General features: G+C 44.6%; 2 non-coding genes across 2 annotated transcripts; both read right to left on the bottom strand.

Moving 5' to 3' along the window:
• Positions 1-9292: 9292 nt before the first annotated feature.
• On the bottom strand, positions 9293-9365 carry Trnaf-gaa. Its single transcript has one exon. It is a non-coding gene; the product is annotated as a tRNA-Phe (tRNA).
• A 5982-nt stretch (positions 9366-15347) lies between these two features.
• Trnaf-gaa lies at positions 15348-15420 on the bottom strand. The gene has a single exon. It is a non-coding gene; the product is annotated as a tRNA-Phe (tRNA).
• Positions 15421-22790: the final 7370 nt, after the last annotated feature.

The raw sequence follows: 22790 nt of genomic DNA, 5'->3' as shown, positions 1-22790 counted from the left end.
GGTTGTCTTGTATGGAACAACAAAGTAGTTGTCCCAAAGTCCCCACCAATTGGACATGCTTAGCTTGTTGCATGAGCAACACATGGGCATCACAGAGATGAAAGCAGCCGCAAGAGCCATGGTCTGGTGGCCAGGCATAGAGATAGCTCTCGAAGTTGTATCGAAGCGGTGCGGTGTGTGCCCGAGCGTGTCGTCGATTGGACAGCCTGTCCCTCTGCAGCCATGAAGATGGTGTACCAACAAATGGGAAAAGGTACATTTAGATTTTGCAGAGAAGAAAGGCAAGACGCGGTTGCTTGTGGTGGACTCTTACTTGAAGTGGTTAGGAAATGAGATCAACTACCACGCAGCAAACCATTGAGAGAGTCATGTGATGGCTTCGAACCCACGGACTACAACTAGAGATTGTCACTGAAATTGGTCACAATTTCGCTCGAAAGAGTTCACCGATTTTCTGCGTAGCAATGGTGCTAAGCACAACCTCACCCCACCCTATCATCCACAATTAAACGACGCAGCAGAGCGGGTTGTTCAAACAGAAAAGAAATCACTGACGAAACAACTTCTAGAGGAGCCGCAGCATAATCCAAAAAGGTATTTGCAACATCGCCTAGACAATTTACTCTCGGCGTATAAAACTTCTCCGCACACCTTCACAGAGAAAGCTCCCGCTGAGTTTTTCTTGGGGAGGAAACTAAGGAGGAGATTTTTTTAATCCAGAGATGAAAATGGCGCTGCAGAAAAACGTTGAGAGAACCAAGTGTGCCGTTGATAAGCTTAAGTGTGCACCGAAAGTGTTCTCGATGGGTGTCCCCGTGTTCGTGACAACGGTACGTAAAGAAACGGTGAAATGGTGGCAAGGAACAAGCAGGAGTGTCAAGTCTCCAATGACTTATTTGGTGTTGGTGACCGGACAAGTGCGTTTTGTGCATGTTGACCGTCTGAGGCGGTCGTTTCTAGAATACCACCCTGAAATGTCATTTGAGGTGCGTGTGTCATTGTCCCATGATGCTGATAAATGGGCGTTTTTGTTCCTTCTAAGTCCCCATGGTTGAAGCCGGTCATGTGGACATGAAAGTTCAGATGTGGCCAGTAATACATCACCACACCCAACCTACTCAGCGTCGCCTACTCATGCTGATGTAGTGCTCAGGCGTAGTACCAGAACTAGGCGTCCTCCCGATCGTTTTGAACATGAGTGATTCTAATCCTAACTGGTAGGGAGTTGTAACCTAGTTTCGGTTTGTGAATATTAATCTGAGTGGTTCCCATGCTACTACAAGTTGTTACTTTTGTATGTATAGTTTTAAGTCACGCCCATCGCGTGACGCGTATTCTTGGGTTCTGGACTTTATAGAAGTCTCCGGTGTTTCCTTGAGTACCCGGCCTCCCGTTTCATCAGACGATACAACAAATACCTAACCCAAAGATAGGCTGCTGAAAACTGTGAATCGCTTTAAAAACGAAAAATAAATGCCTTTTTAGCACTCAGCTAAAATCGACATCAACATTGTTCTGTACATCATTGGCTCTCCTGATGTTCTGCTGCTACTGGACGAACGGGCTGCAAGGCAGGAAGGTGGCCACCACGGAAACCTTTGGACAAACGAGCTCTCCTTCCTCCAGGCATCCAACCACGTCGCTTGTGCACAGACTTGTACCGTAGGCATTACAAGTAATCAAATTACTTGTAATCGATTACATTTTGGAGTAATTTTGTAATCAATTGATTACTATTATTAGGCAGCAATCACAAGAGTAATCTGATTACTTCTTGAAGTAATAAAATTACTTGTCACCGTTACAATTTGTCCACGGCACCCCCCCCCCCCCCCCCCCCCCCGGGCACACGCCTTTTTTTAATGAAATGACAAAAATAAAATTTGCTTTTTTTTTCGAACGGAAAAAGAAAAAAAATTTTGCGGAGCTGTAGGAAACGAGGTTAATCTCTTTCTATGTACAGTCTCTGTGGAAGGTCCGTTTTTTTGTTGTTTTGTTTTTTTTTCGAGCTGGGACTGGGAGTGGGAAGCCCCAGGGAAGCAACAGCGCGTGACAAAGGCCATTCAGGGCGAAGTTTGAGGAAGCAGAATGTAGCTTTGTGAGTCCTTTGTTCAAACTAGCCCCCTCACGCACACACACAAAGAAATAAAAAAATTAAAAATATCCTGCTTAGGGTACCTACTCGCAGCCCGTAGGAGAACCAGAACCGAACAATATGCCTAAAGCGGATGCAATATATAACAAAGGCAGTTGAAATATTTCCCCATTTCCCCTACGTGGTCTTTGTGAGAAGCAATGTTTCGAGTTGAGAAATGGTCGGGGCGATCTCTTCCGCTAATGGATACTGCACATGATCCGTTTAAAATCCTGGAGCTGCTGCTTTTTTGTATAACATGCGAGCTTATCCACATGTGAATAATAAAATGAGCGACGCAAACTTTGAGCGACAACCCTTGCTCAACCTTAACAAGATCTAGAACCCCCTCCGCCTCCCCCCCCCCCCCCCATTCACACACACACTGGCGAATGCCCAAATCATTAAATGTCTTCAAACGAATTCTATGCTTGTGTCCGCACGAAGATGGAGCCAGTTTTTCTTCTTCAATACTTGTGCAAATGTGAAATATAGGTTGGAAGCAGTTTATTGTTATGAGCGCTAAAGATGTCTTCACACAATAAAGTAATCGGAAAAGTAACGATTACTTCTTTAAGTAATGTCCAATTACTTTTGCCGTCGAGTAATCAATAAATAAAAAGCAAAGTAAACTTTAGCCAAGAGTAATAGTAATTGTAATGAAATACTTTTTTAGTAACGTGTACAAGACTGCTTGTGCAGGACGGCTGCATGTCATTTGCTACGACCAAGAGAGGAACTGCAAGCAAGTGATGGAGACGACATTGAGTTAGACAAATTATCCAACTAGAGGGCACTGGACGCCGCTGAAGTAGTAATCTCAACGGCCACGGTAGCAAGGAAATGTTACAACGAGGCCGCGACTGCGCAACGTGTCGCTACTGCAGAAAAGACAGAGCTGTTTACACTAAGACAGATCGAGCTCGAACTTTAGATTAAAAAACTGGCAAATCTACACGAGAACTAACAAAATGTCTTTTTTTTTTTTTCGCATTGAACTTGCCTCTTATTTGTTTGAAAATTCTACGCGACTCGCTGTCAGACAAAACTGTTAAAGAAAGACACTTGGACTACGAATTTAAAATTTGTTTCGCCATGTGATACTGATATTTTGTTTGATGCAGTATCTTGTAGACTTGCAGTATGGAAATCAAAATAATGTTTTTATGTTTTATATTCTGATCACATTCCTACTGTTCTCTTGCACACAACGCTAAAATGCAACATACTATCGACGTGCGGTTAAAAGTTTAAAAAGCAAAGAATAATTCTTTACTTTAGAACATAATGTCTGAGTACCTGCCCCGCACTATGGAATAATCATACATTCACAAAAAATTCGGGCCACAATAGCAGCTTGAGCTGCCACGATGTCAGGCCGTATTGTTTCTATGGGGTTGGTGGGAACCTTACTTGACAGGGAAGGGTTCGCTAGGCTTCATGGAAAGCATCTGCCGAGGTTGCGGAGGATGGAGAAGGCCACCACGATATCGCAGCATGCTTAGGGAAGCATCCTGAGCTCGGCTTGCAGGCTGTGAAGGCGCCGTTTCAGTTGGCCAGTGGTCCCGCAAAAGTTGCTGGATGCAGCAGTACGTATAATGAACTACAGGGGTCAACATTTTAATATAAGGGCACTTCTGATCGCTCATCACATCGTTCTTCCAAAGCAAATGTAACGTTTTTTTAATTATACAAATGGCATCTCTGCACTTTTGGCACACATAGAAGAAATAGGTTCAGGAAAATCGATAAATAATTTTGTAAGATAGAATATCGTTATGCTTACAGGTTTATCTTCAAGTTATGTGAAACGACTAAGAACTTTTGATAATTTTTGAACGTTAAAGACTGTTTTCTCTAAACAGCACTTTGCAACATAAATAGCTGAAATTAACATTTCAGCTAAAAGCTACGTTGTAACTAGAGCTTAAATAAAAGCAATCACCGCTTTTTAGATGGTATAACTCACTTTTAGCCAATTTCAGGCAGGAAGCGACGCAAACAAGAGGTCTAAATCATTTGAAGGTTTTATGTTTATTTAATTAGTGCAGTGATCCAATTTTTTATGTATATTGCGCATTCATAGTAGGTACACTTTGCTGACTTTGTCAGCATTAATCCTAAGAAATGTCTCACAGATGATTGCGGGTGCCTATGTGAATAAGATTTAAATAATTTGAACCGCTTCGGCAGAAGTAATAGCCTAATTATGTTAATGTGTCGGCTTACCTTTTCACCATACACATCATTGTGATGTGCGCATTTTTATGCACCTGCTCTGGCAGTGGCAAGGGCACCAGGAAGGGTGTCATGAGCCATGGCTTCCACGCATAACTGCTGTAGCCCAAAAGTAAGCCATCGTATGCTCCCTTGCATAACTTTCCAGAAAAGAATCTCTTCTTGAAGATCTTGGGGTCGTTTGCACTGCCAGTCCACACTGCTACCACATGGCGAATTCGGTGTGAAGCCTATACCACCAACTGAACGTTGATGAAGTGGCAGTCACTCCATCAACCTGCAGTTAATTGTACGCTTCTTTTTGGTCAGACGGTTCTTGAATGTGAATGTGCGTACCGTCCACATCACCACAACGGAAAGGAAGCCCGCCACCTCAAAGAACTGCTGCTACTCCTCAACCGCCTCACTTTAATTTGACCACCTGCAATGAAACATTTGTCGTCTAAAATCTGCGTCCTGAAATCGTTGTCACGTATACCCGCTTCGTGAGGATTTATAAAAAGCACGTTCATACATGCGACCAATTGCTGTTTGGAAATACGAAAGTATATCCATTCTGATAACTTTTAAAATGAATCATTGTTATGCTACATCACAAAATGCCTCATTCGTGATTGTGGAAATCATGAAAAAGTGCGAGCTCGTAACACCGCGTTTACTTGTAAAGGAATGCATTTCCCAACGTTGTAGAGTGGGAAATACAGCTTAGAAACTGTATAATGGCCCAAATTTGTTTCTTGTTTTTAATGAAAAGTAAAACACATCCATATTCGTTCCTGAGAGGCGAAAAGTAATATTATGTTTCTAGGGCTCTGCGGTAGTCAAGTGTATGGTTACTGGTAACGTAGTAGGAGTGATTCCGAAAAAAAAATTCAGGGTTTATAATTACGAACAGTTACCGCTTTCCACTTCAATTAGTATGGTTCTCGTCACTTATAAACTTAAGCTACTCGTTTGTCGGCTATCTTCAGACCACTGAACACATAGTCCGTTATCAAGATACCTGGCATGAAATCAGATGAAAAAGGAATTCAATGACTTTGTAGTAGCCCGCTATCCGCGGTGCCGTGGCTTCGTGTACGTACACGTAGTCGCCAGCCGTGATGAGATGGTTGCAGGTGGCGACCAACGGAAGCGCGACAATCACTTGCAGCTCCGTAGAAACGTCTTGACTGCGGCGCGTCCGTGATTCCAGGTGTGGCCAAAGTACCTTGACCATATGCCTAATGCCATCGTACCTGATGCGGAATCGCTACTGCAGCTCGAATTAGTCGAACACGCTGAGAGGATTAAAGCGGTTACGGAACACGCGTTCATTGCATAGCATCAAAACGCCATACCGCCGATTGTCAAGAACAAATAACAACATCCAGGCTATGCAAGTTTATTATGTATAGGGAAATGTTCACTTGGCAACACGCTATATTAAGCCAGATTCGATATAGCTGCAAAGGTGCGCATAGATTAGAGTTAACAATTGGGATTATTCTTTATTAATGGCTCTTCGCCTACATCACGGTGTTCAGGTTAAAAATGTAGGTTGGAAAAACAAGCCTTACAATTGCCACTCGTTGTTTATATAAAAGGTAGACCTGAAAGGGCTGCTCCAAAAACTTTTCTGACATTTTGAAAATACTGATTTCAGCCCAGTTGCGCTGTCATCATATATACTGTGCAAGGTATTTCGTAAACTATAGACCTTTCGAACAAACGCCTTCTGCGAGCTGCCATCTTTTCTTACTGGGCTGTTAAACGCCTTCTGAGCACGCGCAATAGCGCCTCTTGCGAAAAAATCGTACGCCGCGTCTGCGTAACAGTCCAGTGACTCGACATTTTTCGCCTGGGCGACAAGCGATGGAAAAGTCTATAGTTCGCAGAATAATTGCGACAGGGTGCCCAGTTTAGGATTTTCTGCACTGTAATTCATTCCTAAGTTCAAGGGCACAACTTCAATTCGAGTTCTCATACTGCGACATAAGTTGCACCATTCACGGGTATTTTAGGTTACCTACCACACTTCGGAAAAACCTTTCGGTTCAGGTAAAATTTGCGTGTGTTGAAATGGGTGTTGAGTAGTAGAAACACAGCGTTGTGTGTGTTATTCTAGATTTTCATTTAATGTTGAGTCTAAATTAAAAGACGCAATTTCTTATAAATAGAGATACTCGTTTCACGGCGGATATTGCGCCTATTGCACAAACAACACGGAAACCATATTCTCAGTCTTGCTGTTCAAAATGATTTAAACCAGTGCGAACTGATTTAAACCGTTATTTATGTTCCCCGGAACTGAACCGGAACGAAAACAAAAGCGGTGAACCCGAAACAAAATCGAAAGGATAAAACATTCGGTTCGACACTCCGGCTGTGATAACCCAAGCGGCAAACCAGAGGTCACGAAATCCCGGCCCCTGGGCCAGGTCTGGTCCGCCGAGCCGTTTCGGCCGGTCCGGAAATGGCCGTGGCCTTTCGCGTGGCCTTTCGCGTGACGCACGCCGCCCGGCTTGCTGCTACAACCAAAAGAAAGTGCGCGTAAGAAAGAGGAATATACCGATGTCACCAAGCGAACTGCGCAGGCGCGCGCATTCCGGAAGTGGTGCCGCCGCCATGCTACTTGTAGTCATCCCTTCCCGGCTTCCCGGCTACATACGGCTGCGCGTACGTGTATCATCATAGATTACCATTTGGCACCGCCCCGGTATCACCTTGATTCTCTTGCATGTTTTTACTTCATAAGATTGTGTTGTTTGTGATGCCTTACGTTCCTCAGCAAGTGCAGAAAAGCAGTTTCAGTCGTCTTATCGCTTTAGAATCGCCAAAAAGAAGCAACCATGCTGATACCTGAAAGCTTGGGGTGGAGATGATTTTTCGTGCACAGTTTCTATTCAGTTTTATTTTGTTCGCGCAAGATCCGAAAGCTAACAGTCGCCCGAGAGGGGAAGCTTTTTTCTGCGGTCTCGACTGGTGCTAGTGTAGAATGGATCAGTAACACCAGCCTAATAGACCACCACAAAATGGATGGGGTTCGTTTGTTACATTTTTGGCGGTAAGTACGTGTTGCACTTCTAAAATTGCATTGTGTAATCTTTTCGCGTTGGTATGAAAAAAAAAAAAAAATGAAGGCTGCTTCCAAAAAAAGTTTTTATATCAAGTGGTACATATCGGGAATCGCTGCTCTTTTTTAGTGATTGTCCTGATCTTTTGAAGCACAGTTATGCTTCAAACATCTCGTCGCCATAACAGTATAACCCCCAAAATACACCGAGTATGAAGTGCATTAAAAACGGGCCTCCGCAAAGCACTGCGGAGGTCCGATTTGAGATAGACACACGAATAGGCCGCTACGGAGCAGATGGTCAGAGAGACTCCAGCGTACGGAACACTTCGGCACGCTCTATGTCTCGTGCCCTGTAATCTTACATATTTTAGCTGACGTGCAATAATTTGATATAAATTATGAAGCAAATCGCGAAACAAATCGTAAAACGCTATTTTTCCTGCCGCTCTGTCCGGCTCTGTGTACCTCAGGGGGGTAAGGGTGGGTGAGGAGGAGTGGCAAATCCCGTGCGCCGACACCCGGGGTCCCGAGTGAACGATCGCAAAAGAAAGCGACAGAACACGAGAGAAAGAAAGCAACGTTGTCATGGTAAACGCGAAGAGTGAAAACTCTCAGCAATATAAACAGTGATAATTTAGCGTTGTAAACTAAATTCTGAGCTATTCTAACGCTTATAAAAAGCAATAAAGTCATTACGCTGTATTAACTTCCCTTTTGTCGAAATCTCGGAAATCTGGTGATTGCGCAGTTTCGTATTCCTCAACCGCGCCACCCGCGCCCCACTGTCGAAGCCGGGTATATGGTTTAGTTTAGCGTTAACGCGAGGCCGTACATCTGCGCGCTACGCAAAAAGAAAGCTTCGAAAGGAACGCGAATATCTTTCCACCGGTAAGTTCGTGGATTGTTGAAGTTCACGAAAATGCTCTGATGATGTAACCGTGTTTGGGACCCCCAGGGTCTGCCTGCATGATCCGCCGCTTGCGGCAGCCAGAATGTATGGTAAAATGGCGGACCTTTTCCTCTAGAGTTAGTATGTATGATCTCTATGGTGTACCTTTCTTTGCCATGCTTCTTTCTTGCGGGAAGACATATTATCCGAGGCCTTTTTGCCTGGTACTTTTATTATAGCTCCAAGGCATACAACATGTGAAGCCACCGATTGAAACCCATGAGTCAACACCTGGCTAAAAGTCTCGTGCTAACCCGAAACTTTCCAAACGCCGGGCGCACAGTGCGCGCCGACGCGGCCGGAAAACTGGGGAGAACTACAGGTACCAGAATGCACCGCGGCAGCGGTGGCGTCGCGCAACTCCTTGTGAGATCGGTCTATTCGCGACGCGCGCCAGACGCGAAAACGAACATATCAAAAAGAACGAGAAAAACTTTATCAAAACGCTTCGTCTCGTGCTATACGATTTATAGTAAATTGTCATCCCCAGCCCTGCTTTATATTTGTGTAGCTATCACAAAATTCTGTTAGGTTCTCGCGTATTTCGTCCTTAGTGGATTCTGTAATAACGGATGCACAAATTCTCGTCATTAGATCTACCATTCTGGTTAGTCTCCTTCTGCGGGTGAAGATGCGAAACTTCCTATGCGCTTTGATATATGGTTGGTGAGTTCTCCGGATTATGATTCTTCTTAATCTAAAAAGTGGCAACATCGTGTATTGAAAGAAATTATATAAATCCCTTATATATTTTTTTACAATTACAGAAGTTTCTTTTGTAAAGTTAAATGCATATTCAGGCTTGTTTATTTTGTGTTTTCTCGTTATTATTGAATTATTTATTTGCTGGCCCTAAATAGACAAAAAAAAGTTTGTGAACCCTGACCTCCAAAATAAAAAGTCCCTAAAAGGCTGCCGAAACCCGGGATCGAACCAGGGACCTTTAGATCTTCAGTCTAACGCTCTCCCAACTGAGCTATTTCGGCTGCTCGCGTTTCCTCAAATAAAACTAAACCTGATGTTTTTTTTTTTTTTTTTACTTTCTATTATGGTTTTCTGGGTCTGAGAAGCCAACAAAGGCAAGGGCATCAATGCAAAGCCTATATATTCATTAAGATAGCGAGTGTTGTTACGGCACCCCAAATCTAAATTGCAGATGCGTGAACACACAAAGGTATAGCCCAGCTGTAGAAGAAACGATGTTACACCAGGGAGGGTACGAGTCGTACCGGATAGAGATTTAATGCAACCTAGCGGTCCTGCAGCAAAGAGTCGTTTTTGCCTTTATTGCTTCCATCACTTAGAACAAAAAAATCCAAGTGTACAATTCGTTTGCAAAATGACACATTGAATGTTTGAAGGCAGATTCGATAATGGCTGGCACAGCGCGTCCCTTCGTAAAGCCATCATGGCACCTGCAGAGTTGGTGTCCTCCCGTTAGTTACAAGTGCACCGGTTGATGTGTTATATCGCATTAGAAATGTAAAGACAGTACTTCATGAGAAAGTATAGCGGCATTCGAAGAATAATTAAAACATGTTGAAGCGTTTCTTCTCCACCGTATCCAACAGGGGCCTGCTGGAGAGAAGTGCTGCGCCGGCCGAGCGCTCGTGTACAATATACGCCAAAAATAAATTTAAAAAATATAGTCCCCGAAATATCGTCCCAGCAACCACCGGAAGAGGCCCGCTTTCAAAAAAAAAAAATCACTATTTCACATTGAAGGATTTTAAAGGAAATCAGCAAGCTTAAGTTCTCTTATAAATATTTTCGGACTCGAGTCTTTAAAAACGTTACTTCCCATAAGTTCACTAGTTTATACAACGTAATGATAATTTTATTATAGTTGCTGGCAGGACGAGAAATGCAGGGAGGAGCTTCAGTTTTCCCGTCTTCAACGCGAGCGAAGTAGCGGCGATAATTCTAGTGGGTATCGTGGGCCACGAGCGTGGACACGCAGCCAACGCAAAGCGAAAGTAAACGAGCGCGTGATGGAGTCAGGGTGTTCAATAGAGAGGTCCTGCCATGCTCACTTCGTCAATGCACAGAGCAGCACCGGGCGACTACAATCTAAACATACCCGCACTCGACTATCCACTTGACATATCCGGTCTTGGAGAAAAGTAATTTTTGATGTAGTACCTCTAGTAAACGATGATGATGGTATTGTTAGTAACACTTGCTCTTTCTGCACCTTCGTCGACGTACCCAAGGATTGTGGTCTTGATGAGAGATGGGACTTTTTTCGAACCGAAGTTTCAATGATCGAATGAAGCAGTTCGGAATGTTCGAAAGGTTTCAAGTTTTCGAACTTTCTTTATCGAAAAATTCGACGGAAGTGTAATTTTCGAACTTGTTAAACTAAAAAGCTTGACGCTTTTCGAAATTCCGATCTTTGCGAGTTCAGAAATGCAATTTTTTTCAAACCCCCGACCTTATTACGCTATAAAATTCGATCCTTTTTTACTTTTGAACTTATTACGCTGCAAAACCGATGCTTGTCGAGCTTTAGCACTTGATATACCAAAACAATTAATGATTTTCGAGCTATCTAACTTGTCGCACTAAAAAGGTCGACGTTTTTCAAACTTTCAAACTTCTTACGCTAAGAAATAGACCATGTTCGAACTTTTGAACTTATTTATACGGAGAAATCAAAAAGTATCGAACATTCGAACGCTGAAAAGTCAAAGGTTCGACGATCTTCAACCTTCTAGGGTAAAAGTTCGAAGTTCGTCGAATCTCGAAAGACCATCGGACTGTTTCAGTTGAATTTAAGTGAGACTTTTTTTTTCGCATTTTTACATTCGGTGCCGCGTTCCTTGCAAAAGACACCGTCGTTTATTTCAATGTTCTGGCAGGCTTAGTTTTAAAGAAATAAATTCCCAAAGGAGCGAGGAAAAACGATGGGTTTTCGACGATTGTCGTTTGTGCCATATTTGAAGCGCGCTATAGCTGAAGCTATTTAAGAGAGAGATGTTGAACTTCTTACGACTGATCTATATAGAACCTAGGAAGATATGCTTATTGTTATTCAAGAAGAGTTTGGAAAAATGTCCACACATGTATGTACGGTCAATTATGCCCTAAACTTGGCATTTTTTTTTTCGCCTAAATTGTTTGAGGTATCGCATAGAATACAAAATACTCTATTTATTGTTTTGGCACGTTCAGAAATAAATTATTAATAGGCAAAGGTTTCTAAAACTGCTCAAATTTTGCACGTCAATAAAAAATTTTTTGTTTTTATTTTTCTTTTTTATTTACGTTTTTAGGACCTGTTCCTTTTAGCTGGTACACATACTGGCAGGAAAAACTCGTTTAGGTTCTGAGTCTCTTAATATGCATGAATACAACACTTCTGGCGGGTTCTTGATAGTCTTTTTTTTTCGCCAGGTTTTCATCTTCGGATTTATTGTTATGTTTTTTTTTTTTTTTTGCAAATGTGCCATTGGCAAAACCTAAATACCTGTGCCAGGTATTTAGGTCAAAAAGACATAGCTTTGAACTTTCGAACCACTAAGTGTGTGACAAGTAGTGCCTTTCTACAACGAGTTTCCGACAATGACCATCTACGCGATATTTCATGCAGTGAAGAGCGACAGTAGTTATACATAAGCCTTAGTAATTTTAGATTAAAATAAGCTCGACCCCGCCCTCTTTCCCCGTATTGTTTTTCTTTAACAATGCAAAAAATCTGGAAGGGGGGGAGGGCTTGAGCATTCTTCCTTACATATGTTGTTAAAAACAATTACCGACTGTCGCACATCGAATAGTGAGTGAAGTTCATTGGACATTTCACCCTGACCACATGTATTCGAGGCGAAGGTAGAATAAAAGTACTGATTATGTAAAGATGTTTCTCAAATGACACTGGCTTCACTATAAACAGGATGCACACATTTCGCAGCCGAGATAAGTTGCTAATACTTTTACCTATACTACATAAAAAATACATAACTCAAAGATTGACTGTTGGAAACAGTAAATAGTTTTGAACACGAAAACGAAATTGTGTTTTTTAGCCACTCGGCTAAAACCAGCTTCAACAAGGTTTTGTGCAGTATTGGCTCTGCTGAAGTTCTGCTGCCACTTGACGAACGGGGTTCAAGGCAGTGAGGTGGCCATTCCGGAAACTTTGGGAGAAACGAGTATCTCCCTCCTCCAGCGATTCGACCACGTCGCTGGTGTAAAACGGCTGCGCGTCATTTGCAACGGCGAAGAAAGGAACTGCAATAAATTGATGCAAACGACATTGAGTTAGACCAATTAGCCGCCAAGAAAAACTGAACGCCGATAATGTAGTAATCTAAGCTGCCACGGTTGCAAAAAAAAATATTACAATGAGTATGCGACTGCGCAACGTGTCTTTAGTGCAGAAAAGACAGAGCTGTTTACACTAAAACAACTCAAGCTGAAACTTCAAGTCAAGAAACTTAAAGATCCATACCAGAAGTAAAAAAAAATTGTCCTTTTTCTTCCCAGTGGTTGCAACCATTATTTTTTCAACAAAGCTACGCGACTCGCTGCCATACATAACAGTTCAAGAAAAACAAACCTTGTGATACGAATTTAGAACTTGTTTGGCTATATAACACTGCTGTCATGTTTGACAGAGTATCTTGTAGACTTTCAGTATGTAAATCAAAATACTGCTGCTATTTTTACCCTCTTCTCACATTCCTACTGTTTCCTTTGAGACAACGTTAAAATGCAACATGCTACCGCTTTCATACTAGAAACATTTATTTGCCTTTCTGTCGATTTTACTCCTACCAAATGTCTGACAGATAATGAAAGCGTTTGTGTCACTAACATATAAATAATTTGAACCACTTCGACCATAGTAATGCTGAAATCCTTTTAACGTTTCTGCTTATTTTTCCAAGACAGACCTGGTTGTGATGCGCGCTTTGTTTTACAGATCCTCTGGCGATGACGGGGGCCCCAGGAAGGGTGTCAAGAGCCATGGTTTGCACGCATACCCGCTGTCGTCCAGCAGCAAGCCGTCGTATGTTTCATTGGTTAACTCTCCAGAAACGACTCTCTTCTTGGAGATCTTGGAGTATTTGTGGTCAGACTGTTTTTGAATTCGAATGTGCGTACCATTCACATCCTTCATAACGAAAAGGAAGCCCGCAACCTTAAAGAACTGCTGCTGCACCTCAGTCGTCTCTCCTTCATTCGGCCACCTGTATTGAAACATTTGTTCTCTGCTTTGGAATCTTTGCACTGAAATTGTTGTCACGTGCACTCGCTTCATGAAGACTTATAAAATCACCTTCATATATGCGACCATTTGCTGTTTCGAAATACCGAAGTATATACATTGCCGGGTTACCTTTTACAATTTATTACCTGTGTGGTAGATCGCAAAATGCATAATTCGTCACTAAGCAAATCACAGAAAAGTGCGAGCTCGTAACACGGCCTTTACTCCTAAAGGAATGCATTTGGTAGTGTTGTAAAGAGGAAAGTAAAACTTAGAAACTGTATATTGGCCAAGATTCGTTCTTTCTTAAGAATGGGAAATAAACACAATGATACTGGGGCTTGATGGGAGAAAAATAACATTTTGTATCTATGGCTCTGTGATAGTGAAGTGTATAATTATTTTCTAAGTATTAAGAGTAAAGCTGGAATTATTACAATGTTTACAATTGAGAACTGCTCAAATATATCCAATTGGGTTAATACCTCTCTCATCGCTCATAAATTTACACTGCGCGTTTGTCATCAATTTTAAGACCACTGAACACATAGACTCCTGTCAAGATACCTGGCATGACATCAGATGAACAAGGAATTCAATGACTTTATTGTAGCCCGTCTAACACCACAAAGGAAATAAATATGTTGTCACTTACCGCATGCACCTCTCTGCACAACGGGCAAGCGCTGCAGTCACCTTCCATACGATCCGCGATGCAGTGGATACGTTTACGTCCACGTAACCACCAACCCGGTTGAGAAAGTTGCCGGTAGGGACAAACTGAAGCGCGACAATCACCTACTCCTCCATAGAAACGTCTTGACTGTGGCACGTCGTGTACAAACGCATAAAAAACTATAGTTACTGGCTTCACGGTGTAAATTGTGCCTATTCCAAAAACAAATGCGGAAAATATACTCTCAGTTTTGCGGTTCCAACTGGCTGGAACCGGTTCAGATCAGTTTCAGCAGTTATTTTTGCTCCTCGGGACTGAAACGGACATGAACCAAAAGCCATAAACCCAAGCCCGAACCGAACCAATAGAAAATTTGGTTCAACACTCTAGCTGTGATCACCTTATCAAAAAGCCCCATCCCCGCTCCAGGTCCGGTCCGGAAATGACCACAGCCTTTCCAATGACGCACGGCCTGCAACCCGCTGCTACAAAAACAAAACAAGCGCGAGTAACAAAAAAAAAAAAAAAATGGGCGACGCGCATTAAAAGCGAAAACAAAAATATCAGAAAAAAATACATAAAACTTCATCAAAACGGTTCTTCTCATGCTATATATTTTATTGTGCAATGCCATCCCCAGCCCTGCTTCATATTTGTGTAATTATGACAAAATTCCGTTAGGTTCTCGAGTATTTCGTCCTTAGTGGATTCTGTAATAACGGATGCACAAAATCTTGTCATCAGATATGCCATTCTTGTTAGTCTCCTGTTGTCTGTGAATATGGAGAAGTTCCTATTCGCTTTAATTTATGCTTGATGAGTTCTCTGGATCACAAATATTGTTAAACTCAAAATTGGTAACATGGTGCATTAAAAGAAACTATATATATATTAATTCACCTTAATTTTTTTACGATTTCTTTAGCTCAAGTTTTTTTTATCCAAGGCCCATTTTTGTGTTGTTCATTATTATGATATTACTTATTTTGTGGACCTCGAGACTGCGATGGATCCCGAATCCGGCCCCTTAGTTAAAAGATGGTGACACCTGACCTTATGAATAAAAAGTTCCTAAACGGCTGCCGAAACCCGGGATCGAACCAGGGACCTTTAGATCTTCAGTCTAACGCTCTCCCAACTGAGCTATTTCGGCTGCTAGCTTTTGCGCAAATGAAACTGAACCTGGCGTTTTTTATCTCCCATCTTTTCTTCGAGGTTTGAGCAAGCAAAAAGATCAAGGGCATGAGTGCAAAGTGTAAAGTTTAAAACTTAATTTAGACAGCAAGGGCTGCTGTTGCACTTTAAATCTAACTTGGACACGCATGAACACAAAAAAGGTAGAGTTCAGCTGTATAATAAACAATGTTAAAGTAGGGAAGGCTCGAGTCGCACTGGAAAAAAAAAATTAATGCTACCTGGCGGTCCCTCAGCAGTGAGTCTTTTTCGTCTTTTCAACTTCCATCAATTACAACACAAAAAACATTTTCAAGTGTACAATTTGTTGGTAAAATGACGTATGGAAAGTTTCAAGGCGAATTCGGTAATGGCACAGTGCGTTCACGCCTAAAGCCATCCTGACACCTGCAAAGTTGGTGTCCTCCCGTAATTACGAGTGCACTAGTTGATGTGTTACAACACATTAGAAATGCAAACACAGTACTTTAGCATGAAGCATACCTGCATTCGAGCAATAATTGAAAACATGTTGAAGCGTTTCTTCTTCACAGTATCCAACAGGGGTCTGCTGAAGACAAGAGCTGCACCGACCGAACTCTTGTGTACAATATATGCTCCGGGTGCATTCATAAAATATGGCGCCCCGAGATGTTGTCGCAGCAGCCACCGGAAGACGCCCGCTTTAAGAACAAAAATTCACTAGAGCACGTTTTAGGATTGCGAAGAGAATCAAGAAGCTAAATTATTTTTACAAATAACTTTTTGAGTTTTAGGTTTAAAAGTAAAAATTACTCTCGATCAGTAAAACTCGAAGTAAATAAATATTTCCATCATTATTTAAAGCTTCAATTTCGAACGTCAACGGACTGTATTTGACGCAGTTCAGCAGTTTTTAGAACATGAATATAATTTTAATATAGTTGCTCTCCGGTAGAGAATGACAGGGAGGAATTTTAGTCTTCCCGACTCCAAAGCGAGCTAACTATCAGCGATAATGCTAGTGGGTATCATGGGCCTCGTGCGTGGACGCGCAGTCAACGCACTGCGAAAGGCAAGGAGCACATGCTGAATACCAGGTCCTGCCGTGCTCACATCCTCAGTGCACATAGCAGCACTGGGAGGCTAAAATCTTAAAATATCCACAATCGACAATCCACCCGACATATACGGTCATGTAGAAAATTAAGACAACATCGGCTTTTTACTAAACGATAGCGATGCAATTGTTAATAAAACTTATCCTTTCTGAACTTTCGTTGAAGATCCCAAGGATGTGACATTATTGAAGCCCCCCCCCTTCCCCCATCCCTCATCCCTCCCTCCTTCTAATTGCGCTCCCATTTTTGGGGCTAGTCATGAGACTAAACCTGGTTCGCTGTTGCACATTCTGTGAGATTCTATTTTACGTAAGAAACATGAAACTTACAAACCTTTACATTGTTCGATGTTGCGAGATGTTCGGCTTTCCCCGTGCACCCGCCGAACGATGAAGTTTCATTTGACATGTAACGTCATCTTGTGAGGAAGTGTTGGCACTCTCTTACGACCCGTGGCCGCAATCATTAGACCCGATTTCGAGCTCGAACATCCGATATCCTTCCCGAACTGTGACGCAGTGCTCGCGTCCAATGGGTCGTTGGCTAGGCCTTTCAAACTTTGCCCCTTTTTACCACCAACCGCGCGGACTAGCTGTCGATCGAGGTGCCTCCTAGTTACCACCCTGGGGCAATACTCTCAATGATGAAGCAGGAACGAAACTCGTCGAGCTCAAGTGAATCGAAATAAAAGGGAAATCGCTATCATCCACCAAAGGGCACGGAAAATCAGCTCTGGAGGGGTAGATGCCTTTTTACTTTTTTGTCATTGTGACTGCGCTATCACTGCAGCATGACACCACTGTCCTTATCGCCGGCTCAGATGATTACGTAAAGCTAGACAGTCCCAACCAATACCTCGGAGATAACAGGGCCGTACTGCTGAAAGTTCTCACCGTCTACCGTGCGCAAGGAAATGACGCAGATGGGACGTGAGAACTGCATCAGTCTCTCGCTTGTACTCGTGCTCGGTCAGCTGGGAAATTAGTACCAGCTGGACGCTCACGCTGCACGCGAGTGCAATCAGTGCCACTGGTTGATGTGCGATGGTTGACCTATTAAATCCAGTACTGCGCTCTAAGAAAGTTTGATGCCGCTACAAATTTACCACAAAGATCTCGCGAGACACAATCGCTGCAATTTACGAAAGAAGTCGAAATTTAAGGATGCTAAAAACAAAAACATCTTTACAACTAATCAAACAATCCGCGCTTTGACACTGCGTTTGGTGCAAGCACGTGAAACGTTGTCCTATGGTACTTGGAGCGCGTGTCCGAGTGCTGCGAGGAGCGTCGTCTCTCGCACATACAGGATGAGTCAAAGAGATTAATGGCTATTTGAAGAAACCGCAGAACACGGTTACTGAAATTATTAAGATAAGATTTTAAATAAAAACGACCAAACAGCTCCAATCAAGATTATACAAACTTCCCTGAACAAACATACCTGAGTAAAAAGTTAGAAATGAAAAAAAAATACTCTAAGTTTTCGCATACGGCGGCTGGCTGCTAATAAAAGGCGTCAGACTGGCGCAATTAGTAAGAGCCGACAGTAGGCAGCACGTAAGATAGCAGGCGACCAAGACGGGCGCTTCCCTCGACCTCGGCATTAGCGGAAAACGTTTCTGAACCAGGAGTGATGCGCTCTTTTTTGCGTGAAATATTTGTGTACGATGCTTTTATCCTAACAATGAAAGCAAAAACATGAAAATAAAACTATAACAACAAACCAGAAGTGTCGTCTCGTCTTTTTCCGACAGCTATGTTTGTCTACATGTCGTCGTCTGCTTTGCACTATGGTTATTACAGCGTCTCTTTTCTTCTCTGCAACTTTCGTACCTGCTGCTTTAGGGTGCATCTTATCTGCATGGTGCACTTAGCTCCCAAAAAAAGAGTGAAGGATTCTCTCTGGTACGGGAAGTGCAAGAGGACGATAGAGTTCTTGCCGACGTTTTCGGGTGGGGTTTCGGCAGCAACCTCTAGGCTCCCGTGTAATTCTACGCTGGGTGAGGCGCCTCAACGAGGAGGGAAACATCAAAAACAAGATACCCACAAGAGTAGTGTCATCACCGTAGCTGACGCTGAAAAATGCAGTACACGGGGCTTTCGCGGCCAACCCTCACCTGTCGACACGCAGAGCACGGCTGTCATCTTTGGACTGTTGCGCCAGTCAGACACCTTTGGTCAGACCACGTGCCCGCCGTGGGTAGGGATTCCAAGTTTTCAATTTGTAATTTTTTTCTCGAATAAATTTATTCAATGATAATTACATACCCTTTATGCAGGCGCGTTGGCCACCTTTGTGGAACATTTTAGCTCTATACACATAGAAACAGATTTAGTCCGTTCCAATTCAGACAGCCATCGACCCGTTCCAACTAACTCTGTAGATCAAGAGTGGTCCCGGAGTGGCAGAAAAATGAAATCGCAGATTCCGGAGTGTCCTGCTGTCGGATGTTGCGACCCTGGCGGTCGGTCGTCGAAACGCTGGCGGAAAGCACGAGCGAACGTGAGGATCGCTGTCATCGCGGCGTCCCCGGCGTCGCCGAAGCTTCCGTGGATTGTCACACCCGAGAGCAACCTGTAGCCGAACAGCCGAACAGTCTTCTGCCACACACGCCCCCCCCCCCCCTCAAATGGAACACCGCTAGGATCGCGACCGACGAGAATAGGACACTTCCGTGACGTCATCAAGCGGACAATCGAGGGACCACTTCTTTCGACGCAGTAAAAAGACCAGTAGGAGACGCCTTCCTGGCACTATAGTTATGCTCCGCGTCAACGTGCCGTGTTTTTCAGGACTAAACATAACGAAAGCGTGTGACAAGACAGTAAAGCAGCGGTACGGATACTAGCAGAAAGATTTCGTATTTAACACTACTAGACTGGCATATACATACTGTGTAGCAGCCAACGTTCGTTTCAGAGCGCAGCTCTTAGGCGCCCGTTTCCGGCTTGAGCGGCGCTGCCGTTGCCGTCGCCGTCACCATCAGCGTAGCTGTAACGCTTCGGCGTAACACGTTCTTGTGACGCGGCGGCCTCGCCGTAACACATCGGCGTATCCCTTTTTCGTGACGCGTCGGCGTCGCCGTTGGCGTAGCTGCAGCGGCATAACGCGTTTTCGTGAGGCGTCGCCATCCCCATTGGCGTAGCCGTAACGCATCGGCGTAACGCTTTTTCGTGACGCGTCGCCGACGCCGTCGTTGTTGGCGTACCGCGTCGGCGTGACGCGTCGCCGTCGGCGTAACCGCGCGTTGCATTACGGGAAACGTCACATAATGCACCACGGTGACGCGCGTTGCATTATGGGACGTTTCCCATAATGCACCGTACGGGAGAGAGGAGCGGGAGGAGGAGGGGGAGGAGGGAGGTGGATGAAGCAGGGGGAGGATATTGAGAAAAAGGGAGGAAAATAGCAAAGCGGAGGGAGAGAAGAGGGGGTGGAGACGAGGAGCAGGGGAGGAGTAGATATGGAGGGGGGAGGACAGGCATGCCGTCTTCTCCGTACCCCCCCCCGTCCTCCTCCTCCTCAAGAGCTGCGCTCTAATTCGGCATTACAGGGAGTAGTAAACGTCTTTCATTTTTTGCGAATGTAAGCTTAGCAGAGTGGTATGCGAAGTGCAAGTCTGTCTGCTACTTGCATAGGGGTTGCGATGATGTGAGAACGCCGAGATCTTTTTGGCTGAGTAAACAGAATAGTGGGTAGACCTCAAGGCGTCCAGCGTTGAGGACAACCCACTATCCTTTCAGTCAAAGCTAATCAGATATCGGTGTCTTTCTGACGTCACCGCAACTTCTGCCCAAGAAGCAGACGACTTGCTTTTAGAGCGCAGCTCTTAGGCGCCCGTTTCCGGCTTGAGCGGCGTCGGCGTCGCCGTCGGCGTAACCGCGCGGTGCATTATGGGTGAATTTTCCCGAAAGAACCCGAGGTCTTCCCAAAGGACCTCGGGTTCCTTCGGGAAGACCTCGGAAGAACCTCGGGTTCCTCCGCGAGGACCTCGGAGGACCACGGAGGACCTCGGGTTTCTTCGGGAGGATCTCGAGAGTACCTCGGGTTCCTTCAGAAGGACCCCGGGAGTACCTCGGGTTCCTTCGGGAGGACCTCGGGAGGACCTCGGGAGGACTTCGGGTACCTTCGGTGACCTTGGAGAGGGGGGGTCACGTGACCCCCCGAGGTCACGCGACACCCCTCCTAGGTCACGTGACCCCCCCCCCCCCGAGGTCACGTGAGCCCCGAGGTCACGTGACCCCCCAAGGTCATGTGACACCTCCCCCCGGTCACGTGTCCCCCGAGGTCACGTAACCCCCAAGGTCACATTATTTCCCCCCCCCCCCGAGGACACGTGACCCCTCCACCCCAAGAACACGTGACCCTCAGTACCCTTCCCTCCTCCTCCTCAAGAGCTGCGCTCTAATTCGGCGTTACAGGGAGTTGTAAACGGCTTTTATTTTTTTACATAGAAAACGTTCGGGGTTGAAACCCGCCTCTACCATTTTTTTACACAAGGCGTGGAAATCGAGAAGGCTAATTCCCTCCATGTGGTGGCCAAAACCGTCACAATCATCGCAATCCTAGCATGTCTACTCAACCCGCCGGGCACTGAAGAGCAATCGTATAATAAAATTGAAGCGAAACATACTTGTCGTGTACATTTCATACATCACTGTATCCGATGAATGTCGTCTGGTAGTGATTTTGGGACCGTCGAGCAAAGAAACACAAATGCTGAGAAATATGTCAGCGCAGATAAACAAAAACAACAACAAAAAAGTAGCGGTGTGTTACTTTCATTGAGGCTAACAACATGCGATTAAACCCGAGCGCCGAGCAACTCCTTAAGGTCGAAAGACGTACACGAAAACACGTACAGAGCAATGCTGTAAGCGAGTTCATTTCTGTATTTTAATCTGCCAAAACTTCACTCTGGAGCGAGGTTGAGAAACATGGCCGAGGCAAGGGGCATAAGACGCCAAGACGCATGGGCCGCATTAAAAAAAGGTCAGAGCGGACAGAGTTCCACGGCGTCTCTACGCGACGCCACGCGGGAACTGTCGTTTGTGGCGGCGATGCCAACCAGCCTGCAATATAGTCTATCGATAAAATGCACGCTTTCAAGTACCGCCAATTATTGTAGTGGAAACGCCCAAGACATGTGCCACGAGCGGCTGCTCCGCCACCGTTCGCTTCCAGGGGCCGCTCATTTCAGTGCTCTGCACGGCCGTTTGCTTTAAGGGGCCGCTCGAGAGACGGGTCTCGTGCACTGGCGCATTTGACGCTACTTTCAAGACAAACTCACACACATCAACGGCCTTTAGCTTTCAAGCTTCCAATGCAGGGCGGCGCGCCTCTTTTTATTGGGTAGGAGATCGAAATTCACGGCGCGTTTATTAAGCTTCTGTTTAAAGCCCCTCTATCCTGGGAAAAGTGGCGCCATTCATTGTTCTGGAAATGCCGAGACACCGGCCGTGCCCCACTTCTGAAAAGAATATGGCGTCTGAAATGTAGCCTAGTGCTGCGCTCAACATTACTGGAGCAAGCTCAGTTTTGCAGCTCCCTATTCTCGCCTGCAGAGGCGAGTGGCCCAGTTGGCGGTCATGAGAATTATCGGCGCTGCAGTCGGATCTTGCTTCCCTGTCTCGCGCCTTGTCTGCTACCACTGCGTTGAGAGCTTTCTTTTCTTTTTCTTCCGTTTTTTCTTTACTTCCATGTGTATATTATCAAAAAAAAAAAAAGTTGATGAAGACGATGTGTAATACACCTCAAAGATCAGAGTCAGCGCATTGTGAGTTTTCTTTCTTTGAGTGATTGAAATTTATTTTGCTGTGAATCTGTTTCCTCGCGCTGTGAAATGTTAGTATGACATGAAGCAACAACTCGCCCAAGCTCAAGTATTGCTATTCAAACTTTGCGGTCTAGACAATCCGAAAGCCAGACTCGACTGCAGCACTCTTAGTTCTCGTGGTCGCCACTGAGCCCACGTCGCAGACGGAGCAGAGCACTTTGGCCATACATTGGTTTGAATAGGCGAGCATCTCGGGGCCAACCACAGACCGCGAAACAGCCCCTAGCGGCGGTCGTGTGCTTTAAATATGTGACACAACTAATTTGAGCCGTTTTAGCGTCACTAGAGTGAGAAGGTTTAGCTCAAGGTGACTGAAAACTTTGTGCATGTGAGGTTTTAGTCACGCCAATATTCAAGTGCAGAATAAACGAATGTGCGCTCCAAACCAGGGCCGACTTCCTAGAAACAGCG

Source organism: Ixodes scapularis, unplaced genomic scaffold (assembly GCF_016920785.2).
Source record: "Ixodes scapularis isolate PalLabHiFi unplaced genomic scaffold, ASM1692078v2 PGA_scaffold6__148_contigs__length_123643588, whole genome shotgun sequence".
NCBI classification, from domain to species: domain Eukaryota; kingdom Metazoa; phylum Arthropoda; class Arachnida; order Ixodida; family Ixodidae; genus Ixodes; species Ixodes scapularis.
This window is presented reverse-complemented; position numbering and strand designations above follow the sequence as displayed.